The sequence below is a fragment of the Puma concolor genome, chromosome B2, assembly GCF_028749965.1.
Source record: "Puma concolor isolate L17-30 chromosome B2, mPumCon1.1.hap2, whole genome shotgun sequence".
NCBI classification, from domain to species: domain Eukaryota; kingdom Metazoa; phylum Chordata; class Mammalia; order Carnivora; family Felidae; genus Puma; species Puma concolor.
Genome location: NC_141671.1, coordinates 67032487 through 67054702, shown reverse-complemented (window position 1 = coordinate 67054702; position 22216 = coordinate 67032487). Strand labels below are relative to the sequence as shown.

The 22216-nt window shown below is 36.9% G+C and overlaps 1 protein-coding gene across 5 annotated transcripts in view; it reads right to left on the bottom strand.

Moving 5' to 3' along the window:
• The window catches only part of KCNQ5 (potassium voltage-gated channel subfamily Q member 5), a 528440-nt gene that overhangs the window by 369009 nt on the left and 137215 nt on the right, over positions 1 to 22216 (bottom strand). The gene's annotated exons all lie outside the window — the stretch shown is intronic.

The following is a 22216-nucleotide window of genomic DNA, read 5'->3' as shown; positions in this document are numbered from 1 at the left end:
GCTTCTCAAGTAGTCACACACACAACATGGGGTGAGAGCTACTGGTCTATGGCAGAGGTTGGCAAACATTCTCTGTAATAAGGCAGATAGTAAATATTTTAGGCTTTGTGGGCCATATGGTCTCTGTTGCGACTACAAAACTCTGCTGTTGTAGCACGAAAGCAGTCATAGATAATACTTAAATGAAAGTGTGGTAGTGTTCCAATAAAATATTTACAGACACTGATAACTGAATTTCAGGCAGTTTTCATGGATCACAAAATTCTAGTCTTCTTTTGATTTCCTATCAACTTTAAAAGCATAAAAACAATTCTTAGCTAATGGCTGTACAAAAACAGGTAGGGGGCTGGCGTTGGCACCTGCCAGGGGAACGAAACCCTGGTCCATGGAGATGGCATAAATGCATATATGCCTTCTGACACATTTCATTGCAAATAATCTAGGTTGGATCCTCATTTTTACACACAAGTCTCAGAATCTTGGCACTTAGGAGCCAGGATTCTGAAGTAAATCAACTTTAGGACTTCAAATAAATCAAGTTTTTCTAAATCCATGAAGTTGAGATCTAGACTCTGGGCAATGGGAAAGTCACTAAGATAAATGCCTACTTTTGGGGAGTCGACGAAAGGGCAGCTGGCTTTCTTTACACGAGATTGCTTCCCTTTTTACCACATGCCATGAACCATGCATATTAGACATTTATTAGGCATAATTAACAAGCTTTATAATAAATCGTTATTTAAGGCCTGTAAACTCCGGAAAAGTGCTAATGTGGTAGCCACTTGCTATGTGTGGCTATTAACCACTTGACATGTGGTTAGTCAGAATCGAGATGTGCTGTATGAAATGTACACTGGACTTTGAAGATTTAATACAAAAAGTAAAATATCTCACATACATAGTGAAAATACCTCACAATTGTTTTGCATGTAATAATAACAACCATATAAAATAATATTATTTTGGTATTATTTTGATATAATATCGATACTATAATATTTAATATTATTTAAAACAATATTTGGATATATTAATTTAAATAAAGTGTGTTATTAAAATTAATGTCACCTGTATCTGTTACCTTTTTTAATGTGGATAACAGAAAACTTACAAATACCTAGGCAGCTTGCATTATATTTGAGGCCCACGTGCTCTAAACCCAGACACAGCTTTTGGCAGAGAGTGGAACATGGTGGGTTCTATGTAGTTGTTTGCTGAGGGAAAGAACGTTACTCTGATAAAGGCACATGCCAGCTGTGATGTGTGCACACAGGATGAGAAACTGTTAAACCACTGGAGAGGGCATGAGATGCAAGCAGACTCCAAGGAAGGGGTGAGTTAAGCTTGAACTTGAAGCTAAATTAATTAGGAGCTGAAGAGGGATGACCAAAGTATAAAAATTCTGCCCTGCTCCTGTTTCTTTACTAACTCCCTACCCGGTCATGTTTTCTAGTCACCTTCTCAGCTCCATGGTGTCTCTAACCTTTGCTGCTGCAATCTTTGACCCAGACCAAAAGAGCAGCTAGTGCAGGGAGACTCCAAGGGGCATGTGCCTCTCCTAACTCCTGGGAGAGAAAACTGCCTACATAAGTTATATAAAATATTGTTGTCCTATTTTTTCTTCAATAACGAATAAGAGAATAGAAACATTTTACAAGATAGGGGGCACCTCAGTGTCTCAGTCAGTTAAGCATCCAACTTCGATTCAGGTCATGATCTCACAGCTCATGAGTTTGAGCCCCATGTATGGGGCTCTGTGCTGACAGCTTGGAGCCTGGAGCCTGCTTTGGATTCTGTGTCTTCCTCTCTCTCTGCCCCTCACCCCTTGCACTCTATCTCTCTCTCAAAAATAAATATACATTTAAAAATTGAAAAAAAAAAAAGAAACATGTTACAAGAGAAAGATTAAGCAAAATCTAAAGCATTTTGGTATTGGTCAATGACCTTTCTTTGTTGTCTTTACTGACTCGTGTGTGGTTCTACCTGCATGACCTTGGGCCATCATAATTCCTGATTAGCTTTGCAAGTGCTTTGGGCACTCATATATACACTTTTCCTTTGATTATTTGAGAATCTGGCCTTAATCTACTGTGGTTCATTCAAAATCCATAACCATCACTTTCTCTCTCAGTGCCGTCCTGAACCACAGAGGCTGGAAAAATAAACCCCCAAGCTCTCAGTCTTTTACAGGTAAGGGTTCTCATGGGACTCATTTCTGGCCAAAGGGACATGGGCAGAAGTCCCTGGAAAAGTCTCTTTTCTCATGAGAAGACAAAACTTTTCTAGGAACTTCTTGGTCTCTTTGCCTCTTGACTGAAATGCAACTGAGGCTGGAGGTTGAGCAGCCATCTTGAGACCATGACAGAACAAACAGAACAATGACAAACTGAGCTGGGTAGAGCAGATAGAGCCTTAATTTCAGTGTGGAAGCTTGACTTCCTTCTGATTTCTTGTTGTGTGGCAAAAATAAATCCTGAATGTGTTAAGCTACTGTTTTCTATTACTTGAAGTGAATATAATCTTAACTAACACAGTACCTATTATTTATAACAATGACATAATAGAAGTCTTTTTTTTTCCTTCCTGAAAAATCTTTCAATGACTATGCCTCTCTTACACCTTCCATCCAGTTGCCTTGCCCCTTGCTCTCTCCCTTCTCTCCTCCCTATCAGGTCTTGCCTCAGCAGATTCAGAATTCCCAGGAAACGTTACATAAAAGAGAAGCACAGAACTTGAACAGCAATGGTGGTTTAGAACCATGATCAGTAACACATACAGCTCCAATGCCCTTGGCCTCAGCCCTCCCCCTGACGACTTGGTTGTGTTCTCCCCAAGCAAAGAGGTATCCATCAGAGCACCCTGCTGAATGTGTGCCCACAGCCTTGGCCACACAGGCCTGGGATCAGAGGGAGGAAAAATTGCCACCAGACGTATAGAGGCAGGTGAGGTGGAGTATCAGCTCTCTGTGTTGGTGTGTTCATCTTATTTCCCCACTTGGCGAGCTCTCGGGCACTAAACGACATATTTCAGTTCTTTACGGGTGACACAGGCTTTAGTGTTCTGTGGTAAACCCACACAAGCCTTGCCATCCCAGCAAAGTCATCAGGCTCTAGTTAGAAAAGCATTCCTCCCCACAGATAAGAAAAAGAAGCCTCCAATCCAAAAACAGCCAAGTCAACAAAGGAAAATTGAAAAGACGCCCAGACAACAGCACAGAGACATATTAACTCAGGAAAGGAAAATGTCTTTTTCCCCTTGAGCTGTTTACTCAGAACTTTTTAATGTAACTAGGTGACACTGGGCAATGTTGATATAGCTACAGTTCTCCTTTTTCTTTCAACACAGTGATATCTTCTGCTTTCTTTCTGTAATTTCTTCATCTGGCAATACATACCTAGGATATTTTGGGTGGAATTAGCCTCTCTTGTTTCCTATACAAAGCTGTGTGAGATCAGATGTAGAGAGAGCAGGCAAAGGCACATCCTAGAGCTAGGTAGCCTTACCTGAATGTTTGCTTGAATGCATTCTGCATATTTGAACTTAGTTATTTCATTTCAAAGTCTAAATTGTTTTTTCCAGCATGTTATTTCACTGCATACCACTGCTATATTATAATTCAATTACTCATGGAGTATACACATAAACACAGGATTTCAAAGTGCATATTTTTGTTGTAAAGCCCCTGGAAATGGTACTTGGGAATTCATCAATTTGCTTTTTTGGGAGTCTGATTTACTTGTCACATTTTATAGGCAAGCTTTAGAAATGTTCAGCTTACATATGCCTTTTCACCTCTCTCTACACCTGTCAAAAGAACATAACTTTAGGAATTAATTGCCTTTTTGTTACTGACCTACAGGTTCCTTGTGCTCATCCTTGGGCTGCCTCCCTCTTGTCTCTGCAGATTGTGAGCCCGACCCTTTTCCAACATTACCCAAGATTTCACCTCAGGTTCCCACTAGAGTCCATGCTTCTACACTGGTAAAGAACCTCTGTCTTCAATGACCTATAACTTCTATGATTGCTTCTTTTTCTCAATCCTCACTCTTTATGGTTCCTGGGATACCTACTCTGCATGCATTGCTTTATTCATTGAATAAACATTTAATTAGCAACAGGCACAGTTTTAGGCTCTGTAGGGAGCACAGTGAGTAAGGCAGATAAGTGTCTGCTAGTCTGGACAGACAAAAAATAGATCAAACAATAAATTAATGAACAAGAAAACTTAGGTAGGTGTGATGATTAAAGAAACTGGAGATCTCTGTGGAGGAGATATTTCAGCTGAAACCTAAATGTCAGTAATCTCCTCATCACTGACCCTAAGACCTGCATCCTGTCTCCTAATATTATTAATTCATCAAAACAACAACCATAAAAACCTTCCAGGAGTGAATTTTAAAAGGAAAGTGGTAGCTGCTTTGTCACAGTGTATTTGTGTTTCTGGAGAACAGGGTAGCATTTACTTGTGCACAAACCACTAAAATATTCTTGCTCATTGCAAAGTATGAAATGATTTGCATCATCTGGGTAATTAGGGTAGCAGGTGTGGAGAAAATGGTCTGAGTAGAACTGCTCAAGTCACCAAATCTCCCTTTTTCCATCAGGTTGCACCTCAAGCTCTTGTGGGAAAGTGTGTGTGTGTGTGTGTGTGTGTGTGTGTGTGTGTGTGTGTGTCTGTGTAGCTGTCTCTGTGACTGATAAGTCTTAGCAGGCAGCCCCAGAAAACCTCAAATACATTTGTGTCCAGCTTTTCTCTGAAAAATGAATGGTAAATGGAGTATTTGTGAAACGGGTAACAAATGTAAGTGATGTGTCAACAAGAAAATGGTTTGCAGGGAAAAGAATAAATGATGTAGGGTTAAATGCCATTGTGCTGGTAGAAATTAAAATGTTTTAATTCCTTTTTTGTTACATAGGAGTTACATGTCAATTTTATCTGAAAAGCTCTAAAATCCTACACTTCTATCTTGTGGAAACTCAGAGTTTCCAATAAGATGTGAAAAGACTCCCTTTTGTGTTTGATTGCTTACATTGCTTATCATATGCTTTGCAAACAGCTCTTGATATTTCCTGTCTTAAATAAGAGCAGACTCTGTCAACTCCTGGGTCAGTGCAAAAGTCAAGCCTAAAGCAGGCTTATACACTTTTATAACCATTATCAAACATAGATGTTGGTGTTTTGGTTATAAAATAAGTCTTACCTTCATGGGACTTCCAGGGTAGCAAACAAAGAGAATTCTGTTTTTGTAACCCAATATATTTAAAGTGTGGGTACTAATATGAAGGTGAAAGCAAGACTAACCTCAGGGAATCCAAACGAGGTTAGTCTATTGGGCAAATGGCAATGAAATACAACAAAGATGGCAGACTCATGAGATCATCAACTGTGAATGATCTTTCCTTCAAACACCATACACTTATTCATATGCAGTTAGAAATATATGAGAATATAACCCCATGTGGAAATTTAACTTAAGGAAAGAAGGGTGTTGTATTAGTGTCCTAGGGCTTCTGTAACAAAATAGCATTGACTTTTGGGCTTAAAACAACAGAAATTTAGAGTCTCACAGTCTGGAGACCAGAGGTCTGAGATCAAGGCGTCAATAGGGCTATGCTCACACTGAAGGTTCTAGAAATGGATTCTTCTTTGTTTCTTCCTAGCTTCTGCTGGGTCCTGGAAATCCTTGTCTTTCCCTGGTTTACAGCTGCATCATTCCAATCTGTTTCTGTCTTCACATTCTTTTTTGTGTGTTCTCTCCTTTTCTTACAAGAATACCAGTCATTGGATTTAAGGACCACGCTAATCCTGTATGACCTCATCTTAACAACTAGTTATATCTGCAAAGGCTCTATTTCCAAATAAGATCACACTCTGAGATTCTGGGCAAATGTGAATATTTTTCTGTGGGGGGTGGGACACCAAACCCACTACAAGTGTCATCACATATATGTTTAGATATAAACAGAAAAACTACAAAAAATAAGAAAACAATGGCAAGAACACTGGCCTCAAATCTAGGGTCGTAGAGCTGGTTCTTTCTCCTTTAGATCCACTGCTATTGCCTTAGGCCTGGTTCTCAATATCTCTACCCAAGGCCACTGCAATAGGCTCCCAACCAATATCCTTGCCTTAGCCAGCCTGCCTGTGGTTCAAATTCTGCCTCTGCCACTTTTTAGCTTTGAGATCCTGGGCACGTAATTTAGCCCATCAGTGAAATGGAAATGACTACACTTCCATCAAACGATTTCTATGATGATTAAATCATCAAATCTGTGTAAATTGCTTACATAGTGTTTGATCCAGTGTACACAAAAGCTCATAGTTTTCATAATTATTAGTCTCACTTTTGTATAATCCATCCTGCTTGTCACTGGCAGGATCATGTCCTAAAACTAAAATCTGATGTCATTCTCTTCTAGATATTTGCAAATGATATTTGCAACCCCTATGAGGGGTTAATACCCCAAGTATATAAAGAATTTATACAACTCAACACCCCCAAAACCAAACAATCCTATTAAAAAATCAGCAGAGGATCTGAATAGACATTTTTCCAAAGAAGACATATAAATGGCCAACAGACACATGAAAAGATGTTCAACATCACTCATCATCAGGGAAATGCAAATCAAAACCACAGTATAATACCACCTCACACCTGTCAGAATGGCTAGTATCAAAAAGACAGGAAATAACAAGTGCTGGACAGGATATGGAGAAAAGGGAACCTTTGGGCACTGTTGGTGGGAATGTAAATTGGTGCAAACACTGTGGAACACAGTGTGAAGTTTCCTTAAAAAATTTAAAAAGTTAAAAATAGAAATAGCATATGATCCAGTAATTCCACTATTGGGTATTTACCCCGCCCCCGCCCAAAATGAGAACACTAACTTGAAAAGACATATGTGTCCCTGTGTTTATTGTTGCTTTATTCACAATCACCAAGATATGGAAGTAACCCAGGTCCACTGCTAGATGAATGGATAAATAAGATGTACATACATACACTGGAATATTACTCAGTAAAAAAAAAAAAGAAATCTTGTCAATGGCAACAACATGGACAACATGGATCAACCTAGAGGGTATACTGCTAAGTGAAGTAAGTCAGACAGAGAAAGATAAATACTATATGATTTCACTCATATACACGTGGAATATAAGAAACAAGACAAAACACACAAAAAACAAACAGACTTCTAAATGTAGAGAACAGAGTATAGGTTCTCAGACAGGAGGTGGGTGGGGGGATTGGCGAAATAGATGGGGGGGATTAAGAGGTACAAACTTCCACTAACAAAATAAATAAGTCACAGATATAAGTACAGCATAGGGAATATAGCCAATATTATTGTAATAACATTGTATGATGACAGACATAACTACACTTACTGTAGTGAACACTAACACACAACTGTCAAATCAATTGTACATCTGAAACTAATATAACACTGAAGGCCAATTATATTTCAATAATTAACAAAATCTGACATCATTCTCTTCTTTCAAACCTTCCATGTCAGCCAGCTACTACCAGTAAGGTCTGATGCCCTTAATATTTGCTCTCATATCTCTCCCATCCCTCACCCAACAGTCACTCTATGCCCCAGGTGCTTTGAGCAAAAGTGTGATGGCTTCATACCTCCTTGATTTTTCACACGCAGTCCTGAGTCTGGAATGCCCCTGACTCCTCATTCGCTTGGTGAATATTGACTCAGATCTGCTCAGTGCTCAGGTGTCTGCTCCCTGATAAGGCTTCCTTTAAAGTTCAGAGTGATGGGCTCCTCTTCTCTACTGTCTGAGCATATCAAACCCTGATATTTGCTTGTGATTATTTATCCACATATCTTCCTTTGTGGATTAGAAGTTCCCTGAAGCTAGGCAAAATGTTGTATCAATTCTTAAAGCTCTAAGTCCTTGGGAGGAAACATAGAATATTGGCTTGTTAGGCACATAGAGTTTGGAGTTGGACAGAACTGTGTTCTGCCTTTTTACCGGCTGTGCAACATTGGGGAAGTTACTTAATCTGTAAATTGGGGTAATAAATATAATCACCTACTGGGGCTGAGGTAACGTTAGCAATGCATAATGCCAAGCATACATTAAGGAATATTTAATAAATGCCTTTTAAAAATTCTGTCAGTTGAGCATAACTGAAAAAATCATACAAGTTGCAGATTGTTGCTGTCAAACATTAAGAGTCTCCCACTCTTAGCCTCAGTTTAATCTTTTTTATTTTTATCCTTAGTAACTCCCTTGCCTACACTCCTTAAAATTCATCCAAACCCTCACTGTTCTCCTAGGACTCAACTTATTCATTGTCAGCAGATGACTCTACCTCCTACTAGAAAAAATAAATAAGGATAAATAAATAAATAGCAAAGTCTTTAAGCATGATCTTCATCTCCGTACTGCCCCACTACCCACACACACACACACACACACACACACACACACACACACACACACTCACACACTCCTACAAACTTGACTATATGTTAATTTATGTTGGCTTCCTTCCTTCCAGAGAAGGAAATATTCCTTCAACTGTTGGATGGCATCTCCTCCCTCTGTATTTCTTTTATCTCAATACCCCTACCTTGTCCATGAATCTCCCTCACTAGATTCTCTCTCATCAACACTTGTCTTGCTAGGGGGCACTTCCTTGTAGTTTACAAATCTACTAAACATCTCATCCCAAAAAAAACAACAGAAGAGTCTCCACTGCCTCTGTCTCTAGATTTTTTTCTCACCTTTCTCCTTTTACTCTCATCCACACCTCCAAAGAATAGTCTAGAAAAGCAATCTCCACTATTTCATCATTCACATACTTATTAACCCACCTCACTGCAATTAAGAACAATTACTCCATTGAAAGAACGCTCACTGAAGTCACCTATGTCCTCTGCATTGCCAAATTTAACCGATTTTTAATGTGCAATTATGAGTGGCTCTTCTATATTCAATATCGTTGACCGCTCCTGAAAACTATCAAACTTCTATGCTGTTGGGGTACAACACTCTTTAGGTTTCCTGGTAGAGTTTTGACTATTTCGCTGAATGTTTTATTGAAGACTTCACTTTCATTCCAATGTTGGTGATCCTGCATCTTTGGCCTGCTATTCTTGCCGCTATTTTATCCTTGAGAAATGGAATTTACTTTCATGATTTTTTTTTTCATACTATAACCTCTGACTCTCAAATTGTTGTCTTCCCCAGGTTTCAGAGTTGATTATGCCATTTTAATTTTTCTAATTAAATATTCCACAGGCATTTTAAATTTGGCTTCTTTAAAGCTGAACTAGTTATCTTTGGTCCTGATTTTCTTCCCATAATCTCTTTTTATAGGCAGCTCAATTTTCCACAGTCACCAAAGCCTAACATGGGATGCATGGAGGCAGGAATTCAACGTGTGCTCCTTTTGGAGATATACTTAAAATTTAGGTTGAACTCTCTGGAGCCTAGGGGTGAAAACAAAAGCCTTGGAAGCAAATCCTCTTGGCTCTGCAAAGAATCGCCTCAGTAGTTTCTCTTGATAATGTGAACACAGGGTAGAAGTTACCTTTCGTCCTCGAATGAGTTTTATTGTTGTTTGCTTTCTTTTGAATATTTATCAAAAACTGCTTGACTTGTGGGTATTCAGAGCTGTTTCCTATGTTGGAGGACAAATGGATAAATTTAGTCCAGGTCTTATGTATACTCCTTGAGATTTGAAATCCAAAGACCTGTGGTATAGACTAGGGATGGTCAGCAACTTCATCCACCCACTTCACTGACCTCAACCCACCCAATTAATCATCAATCATCTATTCTTAAATATTTCTTGAATACACCTCTTTTCCATATTACCTGCCACCTTCCTAAACCAGCCCTTTACCATGTCATCTCTTTTTTAAATTTTTTTTAATGTTTATTTATTTTTGAGACAGAGAGAGACACAGCATGAATGGGGGAGGGGCAGAGAGAGAGGGAGACACAGAATCAGAAGCAGGCTCCAGGCTCTGAGCCATCAGCCCAGAGCCTGACGCAGGGCTCAAACTCACGGACCGCGAGATCGTGACCTGAGCTTAAGTCGGACGCCCAGCCGACTGAGCCACCCAGGCGCCCCACCATCAGTCATCTCTTAACTAGTGCAGTAACCTCTTTGACTGAGTTCTCAGTAATTAATCTTGTCTTCAGATCTATCTTCCAAACACCTGAGTGACCTAACTAAAATTCAGAATCCTTCAGTAACTTTCCATTTCTTACTAGACAAAGACTTAGCTCATTACAGGGCATAAAACCTTCTCCATGATTTAGCAGTTTTAGTTTTGCTGCTCCTTGCTTGCACTATTCTGAAGTAACAGCAGACAGCAAAGTTTCCTATACAACACATTATTTCACCATTTCTGCCTTGGGCTCAGGTGACAAGCTTTGCTTAGAATGTCGATTCTCAGCCTCCTCATTTGTATAAACTCTAACTATCTTCCAAAGGCTCAAGTGACACCTAGCTCTGTCAGGTGATCTGCTCCTTCATTTTCATGGCACCCTGTACTATGTCTACTAGCTCACTTGCACATTGTATAGTATTCATCCATTCATTTCCTTATCTATCTCCACCCCTGTGTCTTCCTCTGGAAGGATAAAGTCTTACTCATTTTTATATCTCCAGCACCTATCACAGTGTTTAAAATATAATAAATAATCGGTAAATGCTTGTTCAACTGAATAAGTGAATTCCAGCTCTCCCACCAATTTATTAAGACCTGGGCAAATCCCAAACTCTCTGGCAATCAGTTATTTCATATAAAGTTAAGGAGCTGAACTAATCTCTTAAATGTCCCTTTCAGTTCCAACATTCTATGATGCTTCTATTATATTTGTTGAAAGGGTGTAATGGAGTGAAAATTTATTTTTAATAGTCTGTAATTACTAACAAAAACATTCTCTATTTCATCACTCAGCTACTCTGCTTGAAGTTTAATATAAAGAGTTTAACTTAAAATATCTGAGTAAGTTATAGTACATAAAGTTCCCACCTTAATGTGTTGAAGTAAACAAAAGTAATTCATGTTCATAAAGTTTAATCACTAGAAATACATTCAAACTTGTAGAGAAGGCATAGAATAATTACTGCATTATAACTGGCTATTGGATTATGAAACCATTCATTGTTTCCTACTCTTGTATTTTCTTACTGTTAATAACTTGATTCCGTAGTTTAAGTTTAACTCGGTGTTTATTATGTAGGTTATTTTTTCTTTTAAATAAAACTTTTACCTTGAAATAATTTTAGATTTACAGAACCCTTGCAAAGATAATACACAGAATTCCAGTACACCTGGACCAAGTTTCCTCTATTGTTAACCTCTTATATTAGTAGAGTAAATTTGTCATAATTAATGAACCCATTGGATATATTATTATTATTTTTTTTAATCCAACGTTTTTTAAATTTATTTGTGGGACAGAGAGAGACAGAGCATGAATGGGGGAGGGGCAGAGAGAGAGGGAGACACAGAATCGGAAACAGGCTCCAGGCTCTGAGCCATCAGCCCAGAGCCTGACGCGGGGCTCGAACTCACGGACCGCGAGATCGTGACCTGGCTGAAGTCGGACGCTTAACCGACTGTGCCACCCAGGCGCCCCTGGATATATTATTATTAAAATTCACACTATATTCAGATTTCCTTAATTTTTACCTAATATCCTTTTTTTTCCTCTTCCATGATCCCATCCAGGACATGATATTACATTTATTTATTTATTTATTTATTTATTTATTTATTTATTTATTTAAAATTTACCTATTTATAGAGACAGAGACAGAGACACAGAGAGAGAGAAAGAGAGACAAAGAGAGAATTTCAAGCAAGCTCCACACTGTCGACACAGATCTCGATGTCGGAGCTTGAACTCACGGAACCGTGAGATCATGACCTGAGCCAAAACCAAGAGTTAGATGCTTAATTGACTGAGCCACACAGGTGCCCCCATGATATTACATTTAGATGTTGTGTCTCCTTAGGCTCTTCTTGGTTCTGATGGTTCACAGACTCTCTTTGTTTTTGATGGCTTTGACAGTTTTGAGGAGTGCTCTCAGGTATTTTATGGAATGTGTCACAATTTGAACTTATCAGATTTTTTATGATTAGAGCAAGGTTATACCTCCATAGGAGGAAAACCATAGAGGTAATGTATCATTCTTATCACATCATATTAAGAGTTCATACTGTCAAAACAGAAGAGACTCATAAATATGGAGAACAAACTGAGGGTTACGGGAGGGTCTGTGGGAGGAGGGATGGGCTAAATGGGTAAGGGGCACTAAGGAATCTACTCCTGAAATCATTGTTGCACTATATGCTAACTAATTTGGATGTAAATGTAAAAAAATGAAAAATAAAATAAAAAAAAAGAGTTCATACTGTCAGTATGACCTATTGGTGATGATGTTGACCTGATCACCTGGCTAAGATAGTGTCTGTCAGATTTCTATACTCTAAAGTTACTCTTTCTTTCCTTTCCGTCTTGTACTTTTTGGAAGGAAGTCACTATGCCTATCCCTAGCCTAACTCTTAAGGGGCAGACAGCATGGTCCACCTCCCTGAGGGTCAAGTATCTGCATAAATTATTTGAATTCTTCTGCATGAGAGATTTGTCTTCTGTCTCCCATTTATTAATTTACTAAATCACTTGTTTTTACCATACTGGACTTATGAAATATGGGTTATTTGTGCAACATCAAATGTACATTAAGTAGAAGTCAAAGGAGAACAAAATAAACATGATGCAGAGAAGGGAACAGGGAGTCAAGAAACATCGGGTTTACTTATCCTGATGCTAATCTAATTCTCTTCAAATGACTTAAGCCCCTTACAGTAAACTATAGTAAAGTGTACATAGAACAGTGCCCTTAAGTGTACATCTCAATTAATTTTCACAAACTGAATAAATCTATGAAACTTGTACCTAGTTCAAGAATCAATACTGACCCTCCAGGAACTTTCCCTTCCAGTTACTGTGTCCTCCCAACCCTGTGTAACCATGATTTTCAATTCTAACAGATAAGCTTTGCCTATTTTTGAACTTCATACAAACGGAATCATATGTGTATTCTATTTGTGTCTGGCTTCTTTCATAATATTTTTTTGGAGGGTCAAGTTAGGGAGACATTCAGTCATGTTGTTGCATGCAGTTAGAGATTATTGTTATTGTTATATAGTGTGAAAATATATTGTGTGAATATACAATGTATTTCCCTGTCTGTAATTGTAGATTTTTCTTAATGCTGTATTCACAGTGTGACTATATCACGTATATTTGTGTTTTTCTGTTGATGTGGATTGGGTAGTTTCCAGCTTGTGATAATTATGGATAGTGCCACAAGGGACATCCAGGTACATGTCTTTTAGTGAATATACAGACACATTCACGTTGATTTTATACCAAAGAATATAATTGTTGGATCACAGGATATACTTAAGATTACCTCACATAGACAATTCCATTTTCTAAAGGTGTTACTCCATTTACACTCTTGCTACCAGGATATGAAAGTTCACTTATTCTATATCCTTGATAACACTTAGAACTACTGATTTTTTTCATTTGTGTATACATATTAGAATGTAATTGAAGCCTTATTTTTTTTTTATTTTCCTGACAACTAATGAGGCTAAGAACTGTTCATATGTTTATTGGCCATTTGGATTTTATCTTTTGTGGAGTTTCTTTTGTAAAACTTTCATTCAAGAATTTCTCGCCCTTTTTTTTTCTATTAGGTTGGCTCTTTTTAAAAAATTGGCCTGTAGAGTGTGTATGTGTGTGTGTGTGTGTACGTGTTTACAAATTTTGGATATAAATCCTTTGTTGAATATATGTATTTTAATTTTTTTCTTCTACTCTGTGGCTCGCCTTTCAAAATCTTAACAGTATCTTTTGGTGAACAGATTTAAAAATTTTAATGTCTAATTTATCAAACGTTTATTATTTGTCAGCAACCTTTTGTGTTCAATTTAAGAAATCTTTACTTACTGGAAGGGAAGAGAGATGCTCTAGAAAAGGGGTTGGAAAACTATGGCCTACAAGTTAAATTCAGACTGTCATTTGTTTTTGCAAATAAAATTTTATTGGAACACAGACAGGCTCATTCTCTCACATGTTGTCTATGACTATGCTACAAATACACTACAACGGCAGAGTTGAGTAGTTGCAAAAGAGATTATATGATTTGCAAGGCCTAAAATATTTACTACTTGTCCTTTAAGAAAAGTTTGCCAAACCTTATTTTAGAAGCTTTAAACAAACAAACAAATGAAAAAAAATCCTAATTTACCCTTAGAGGTGAAATTCATCTAAAATTGATTTTTGTGTATGTTGTGATAAGGGGGTCAAGATTTGTTGTTTCCATAAGGCTATTCTCCAACAACCTTACAGATCTCATTGTGAAAAAAAAAATCCTTTTCCTGCTGTACCACACTGTCATCTTGGTCATAAATTAGGGGACCTGTATGTGTGGGTCTGTTTCTGGACACTATTCTGTTCCATTGATTTATTGCTGTCCGTCCACACACCAATACTGTACTATATTAAATGTTGTGATTTTATAATAGGTCTTAGGTTTTTGTAATGCAAACCCACCAGATGATGGTAGGTATTCTCATCCTTTGCACTTCCATATGCTTTTTTAGAAAGTTTGATGTTGATGTTGCCAAATATTGTGACTGTCAGGGAAGTAGGAAAAAAAGCTTTCCCTTTTATATCTATGTATCTATCTACCTATCTAATCTATATCTATATTTATATTTATAGTTTTCATATACAAAATAAAGCTTCAAAAAAATTATTAACTTTAAAAATACTGAGGCTAATAGTTTTCATACACCGTTACTTTTGTTTATTGATATATATTTGATATTGTGTGTTTTATAAGATGCAATACTGATATGCTAAAATCTAGATTATCTGTGACACTAAAGAAAAGATACCTTGGGAAATTTAGTTCAATTTAAAAATTTTGTTTAAAATTTTGTGGTGTAAAGTAACCCACCACAATTCAGATGGTGCAAATGTTATATTTGCAGTAAAGACAACTTTTTTGGCAGCTTCAGAGTTCTTAGGAAAAAGCTCTACCTAAACATTTCTCAGTGGAGTGTCTGTGTGGTGGGGAAGAGAGCACATTGCTGTTATTTTTTCTGAATGCTGCAGTTCAGTGAAGTCTGTTTTAAAAGTAGTACTGTCTTCTCATCCCACAAGCAACAATTAATATGTTAGGAATTTTCACTTCTACAAAGCCCATTTATTTTACTAAGATAAACAAAAATTTTTCTGCTTAGTGTATAGAATCACTTAACAATTTACAATGAACTATGCACAAATGTTATAAACTGGTGTCTATTTTCTAAAATTTGTAAAGTATTATCTTTTTTAACAGTTAGCCTTAAGACTTTCCTCATTGTACTTTGCAATAAAGTAGGCTATTGTAATAGCTGATTATAAATTCTGGCCTACATTGTAATTTTGTATATAATCTTTACAACAATATATTTTTTCTAAAATATATACACCGTTTTAAAAATATAAGTGTTTACCAGAGATGAACCATTTCAAGATATATAATTCACTAATTTAGGGCCAATTTCATAAAGCAATATTTTTCATAAACTCAGAATAATAAGAATACTGAATTGATTAAAATTCTGTATCAGAAGATATATAAAATAATTTCTTACCTTAAATCAAAAGATCTACCTTTTTGAAACTATGAATCATTTTAGAATTTGTTGAAAACTATAGACTACTTCCCCAGAAAAAGTACACACACACACACACACACACACACACACACACACACACACACACACTGTGCATACAATAGTTCAGGGGTTTTTAAAGTCCTCATTCTGAATCTATAAATTCCCTGTCCATAGATCCCATCCTCTGCTCCCTTATACCTGTCCCCCCAGCTTCTCAGATCATAGGAACTATTAAATAAATCTGTTATCAAATCACAGAACCCTGTGAAGTCTGATAAAAAAGTCCTTATGTATAAATCATATTGATATCAGAAGCTTTTTTTCTCCCCAAAGTTTATTTTATTTATTTTGAGAGAGGGGCTGGGGGGAGAGAGACAGAGAGAATCCCAAGCAGACTCTGCACTATCAGCATGGAGGCTGATACACGGCTGGAACTCATGAACGTGAGATCATGACGTGGGCCAAAAACAAGAGTGGGGCGCTTAACTGATTGAGCCACCCACACACCCCCATCAACAGCCATTTTTAAGACTAAAAACTACTTAAGTTTCCTAGGGGTTCTTGGGTGGCTTATTTGGTTGAGTGTGTGACTTCAGCTCAGGTCATGATCTCACTCACGGTTTGTGGGTTTGTCAGACCACGTCAGACTCTGTGCTGACAGCTCAAAACCTGAAGCCTACTTCAGATTCTGTCTCCTTGTCTCTTTGACACTTCCCCACTTTTGCTCTGACTCTCTATCTCTCAAAAATAAATAAACATTAAAAAAATCTACTTAGGATTCCTAATGGGCTAACCATCCCATTTTTCAAGCACTTTATTAAAAAAAAAGTAAGTTTAGGGGTCCCTGGGTGGATCAGTAGGTTAAGTGTCTGACTATAGCTCAGGTCATGATCTCCCAGTTCCTGAGTTCAAGCCCTACAACGGGCTTTGTGCTGATAGCTCAGAGTCTGGAACTTGCTTCAGATTCTGTGCCTCCCTCTCTCCGCCCCTCCCCTGCTTGTGCTCTGCCTCTCTTTCTCTCTCAAAAATAAAAATAAATATTAAAAAAAGTAAGTTTAATTCAACTGAAAGAATATTGTTATTTTTTTGAGTTAGAATATATGAATATATGTCCATCTTGTCTGACCCTTGAATGCTACTTACCTGCTACCATCACAGTCCCCCCAATAATCCCTCCTTCCTGGCCACACATAAACTTGCATCCACACAGTAAAGCTTTTTTTCATGCTTTCATTTCCCACTCATCTTTCCAGAAAGATTGCCTGCTCCTTTATTTTCTCCTTTTCTAGATGTGCAAGAACTTCTTTAGTGCATCTGATTTCTTGCCTATCTTTGATATAAGCTCCCTCCCACATCCCACTTATAGACTTAGGGTCCTTTGAAAGTTAAGGGGATTTCATATTTATTTACAAATCTGAATGTCTGATACAATGTTTGGCACATTAGTAAACAATAAAAGTTTGTGAATGAATAAATGAATAAAGGAATCTTTTCTGTAGTTGCACATTTATTTAAAAAATATTTTTTAGCGGGGTGCCTGGGTGGCTCAGTTGGTTAGGTGTTGGACTCTTGATTTTGGCCCAGGTCAAGATTTCACAGTTCGTGAGTTCAAGCCCTACATTAGGCTCCTCACTGTCAGGGTGGAGCCTGCTTGGGATGCTTTCTCTCCCTCCCTCTCTGCCCCTCCCTTGCTCATTCGCTCTCTCTCAAAATAAAAAAATAAACTTAAAAAAATGTAGTGTCGTAAGAACACTTAACATGAGATATACTCTGTCAATAAATTTTTATACCACAATACAGTATTGTTAACTAGAAGTGCAAAACTCCTTTATGGGCTAATATTTACTAATTTATGATTGCATACACAAAGTAGTTCTAAGGTACTTATTTTTAGTTTTCAGTTTATTCTATGATACACATATGGAAGTATTAAATGAATCTCCATAACAGACAGGAGTTGTAATATCTAAGTTCACCTGCAATAAGAGCACCCTAGAAGTATGAGACAATGGACTGACCCACATCTATGAATAATTGTTCTTCTCTACTTGAAATAATTGTTGGCTTCATACTAAATGTTCTTCATTTAAAAATAATTCGGGTCGGGGCGCCTGGGTGGCGCAGTCGGTTAAGCGTCCGACTTCAGCCAGGTCACGATCTCGCGGTCCGGGAGTTCGAGCCCCGCGTCAGGCTCTGGGCTGATGGCTCGGAGCCTGGAGCCTGTTTCCGATTCTGTGTCTCCCTCTCTCTCTGCCCCTCCCCTGTTCATGCTCTGTCTCTCTCTGTCCCAAAAATAAATAAAAAAACGTTGAAAAAAAAAATAATTCGGGTCATTTTAGTTTTTAAAACAAAATTGATTGTTCTGCAGATTATATTTAGTGTCATATTTCATTCCTTTCAAAGATTATATCACTTAGTTTCATTATATTTCATTCCTTTCAAACCCCTAAAGTAAATCTCCTTGTCATTCTTCCTTAGACATCACAGGCACTTATCAGGATCATCTACTGATGCTTTAATGTCTTTAATACAAAAACTGAAGAGAAGGTGAGAAGTCTCTGGATGTCCTTCTGTAGCAATACCATCTAGTCATCTGGAGAATAGAACGCATCCTTCTACCTCTTCCTTTCTTCCCATTGCTTCTATTTTTGGACTATTGATATAGAATGATTTCACCCAGTATGACTACCATTTCCTATTATTTACTTCTCATGAAAACAAAATTTCAGTCAAATGAGCCATTAAAATCCATTTTTAAACCATATCTCCCATACAACCTTTCTCAACTTACTCCTTCAGATGGTACTGAGAGAGCTTCCATGCTGTTGGCTCTGTTTATAGATTTACAGGATTCTGTTTCTTTTATTGAACATGGTTTTAAAAATCCCATCTACTCCAGGCAAGCTCTCTACAGGAGGGTGTGATAGAAGGTATCACCTATCAGCACAGTGCCTAAAAATAGTTCTTAAATAGTCCAGCTGAATTCCCACTTCAATCGAATTAACAGCTGTTGAGTCCTTTGCATCTCTTAAGTCTGTTGAACTTTTTATTCTATATCCCCATCCTGAGACAAATCAGGAAAAAGCCATCAATTTAGCTTCTTGACCTTTACACAAACTGTTTTCAGACAAAGCTATGAAGTAAAAAGTATATTTTGTGATTGTATGTATGATTTTGAATTTGGTAATGCTTTGATTTATTTTGATACTTATATAATTCTATGAAACAACTCACACTGTTACCCTCAAGCCTGTGTTTTTAGGTGCATAGCATTAAACATTATGTCATTGATATATGTGTGTGTATATATATATATGCACACTATATGTATATATGTGTATATATGCATATACATATGTATATATGTATATATATTTCCCATCTTACTTTCAAAATTCAAAAATCACTTTTGAAATGATGAACTAAATTAAGAATATATGCATTTGTTCTGTACACATGAGTTGGCATACTATAGTATCTCTGTTTAACTTTAAAATTATTTTACTTTCTTCTGTTCTTCTACTGGTAGTTCATCCTTTTCTGATCACTGCATAAGTAGAAATAGGAAAAGAAAAGCATTTAGGGAAAGAGGAATATTTGGGGAGTTCTTGGCTGGGGCCTAAGATAGGAAGACTGGCTATTTGGGGAGTGATTCTTTTCATCATCCATTCCATGATGAAATGCCTTCCTTTCCTCCACTGCAAGGATTGTTGGCTGAAGCCCAACACTTTGCTTCAGCAGTGAAGTGGACAGTGAAATATTTATAAATGTAAATTATGTAGGATGGTCTCATATTGGGACATGTTGAAAAGGAACTAAAAGTTGGCTTTATTATAAATGAAAGAAATTACACACACATACATTCACACATTAAAAAAAATAAGGTAGCTTAAAGAGCCCACAAATTTCATGAACTAGACTGTAATATAATGACTGGGGCCACTCATTTGCACCCACTCTGTCTTGCCATCCTTCCGCCAATTATTTTAGATGATGATGAGTTCCAGCTCATTTCCAAGGCTCATCCCTTTCCACCCAGGCCACAGATCCATCTTCTCTCAGAGGCTTTGCTCTAGTAATTATCCTCTGACTCTGTTTTGTACATCAATTTCTCCTTCTGTACTAGAACAATCACATTAGAAAACAAAACTGCTCAAAAACAAAACAAAACAAGAAACAAATATAAAAAACAAAATCACACTTAAACCCAGCTCCTGTCCCATCTCACCTTCTAAGCAAAATTTCTTGAAGGAGCTATCAGCAGTTATCTTCCCTTCCTCACCCCTTTTCTCTTTTCCATCCATTCCAGTTGGCCTTCCCTACTCAACTTCACCAAGAAGTCTCTTCCCCAACTGCTGCCACATTGCCAAACTCAATAGTCAATTCTCTGGTCTCTTTTTAGTCAACCTCTCTGCAATGTTCAACCCAGATGACCCTTCCAACTTCCCTAGAAATGCATGCTTCTCACTCTTGTTGGCAATGTATTCCACTAGTTCTCCTTCTAGCTCACTGCCCATTGCTTTGCTGCTATGCCTATTTTCCTTTTATTTATTTATTTATTTTTGGGTAAAAGTTTTATTGAGATTTAATTCACACAGCATATATTTACTAAATCCTAGTGTATAATTCAATGATTTTTAGTATATTCAGAGTTGTGTAAGCATCACTACAATCAATTTTGGAACATTTCATCACCTCAAAAAGAAGTTCTATACTTTTTAGAAATCATTCCCATTTCCTTTTAACTGTCTCCTTCCCACTTGCCCTAGGCAATCACCAATCTACTTTCACGAATGGGTACTGGATTTTGTCAAATAGCATTTGATGCTATTTTTGCATCTATTGGTATGATCGTGTGATCTTTTTTTACCTTATTGATGTGATAGATTACATTAAATTGATATTTGAATGCTGAAGCAACCTTGTATTCCCAGGATAAATCCCAGTTGTGGTGGGTAATTCTCTTTGCACATTGTAGGATTCAATTTGCTAATATTTTGCTGAGGAAGCTTCCATCTATGTTCATGACAGATATTGGTCTGTAGTTCTTTTTCTTTGTGATATATTTGGCTTTGGTATTAGAGTAATGCTGACCTCATAAAATAATTTCAGAGGTATTCCTTCTGCTTCTATCCTCTCAAAAAGATTGTAGATAATTATTGTTTTTTTTAAAGTAAATATCCAGTAGTGAATACAATAATATCATAATGTTGTTTGGTGACAGATGGTGACTATACTTATGGTGAGCAGTGAGTAATGTACAGAACTGCTTAATCAATATATTATACACCTGAAACTAATATAACATTGTACATTAATTTAAAAACTTGTTTTAAAAGCCCATGCCATGAGGAAAAAAGAAAAAAAGTAGAGAGACTTCCTCAGATTAAAAGATACTAAAAAAAAAAAAAAAACAGTTGCAGATTATTGGTACAGTTTCTTCCTGAAGTGTTTGGGATTCACCTGAACCCATTTGTGCCTGGTGCTTTCTGTTTTGGAAAGTTATTACTTATTAATTCAATTACTTTAATAGTTATAAGCCTATTCAGATGGTCTTCTTGTGTGAGTTCTGGCAAATTGTGTCTTTCAAGGAATTGATCCTTTTCTCCTAGATTATAATATTTGTGGGCATAGAATTGTTTATAACATTTCTTTGTCTTGTAATGTCCACGGGCTCTGTAGTGATGTCTCTCTTTCGTTTTGAATATTAGTAATTGTGTCCTCTCACTTTTTTCTTAATCTGGCTAGAGGCTTACCAATTTTATTGATTGTTTTAGATAATCAGTTTTTGGTTTCATTGATTTTCTCTATTGATTTTCTATTTTCAATTTCACTGATTTCTGCTCCAATTCTTATTACTTCTTTTCTTCTTTGATCTATATTTGGTCTCTATAGATTTGTCTATTCTGGATATTTTATGTAAATGGAATCACACATTATGTGGTCTTTTGTGACATCATACTGTTTTCAAGGTTTATCCATGTTATAGCATATATTAGTACTTCATTCCTTTTTACTGTTGAATTACACCATATTTTATTTGTCCATTCATTAGTTGATGGATATTTGAGTTATTTCCACTTTGGGACTATTATGAATAATTCTGATATAATCATTTATATTCAAGTTTTTGTGTAGACATATATTTTAATTTCTCTTGGGTATATATCTAGAAGTGGGATTGCTGGATTATAAAGTAACTATATTTAACACTCTAAGGAACTGCCAGAGTGTTTTCTAAAGTTGCTACACCATGTTATATTCTCACCAGCAGTGTATGACAGTTCTGATTTCTCTATATATTCCTCAACACATTATTATTAACCTTTTTTGTTATAGCTGTCCTAGTTGAAGTAAAGTGGTATCTCATTGTTTGGCTTCCATTTCCCTGATAGCTAATGGTATCAAAAATCTTTTCAAGTACTTGTTGGTCATTTTTATATCTTCTTTGGAGAAATGTCTATTCAGATTCATTATC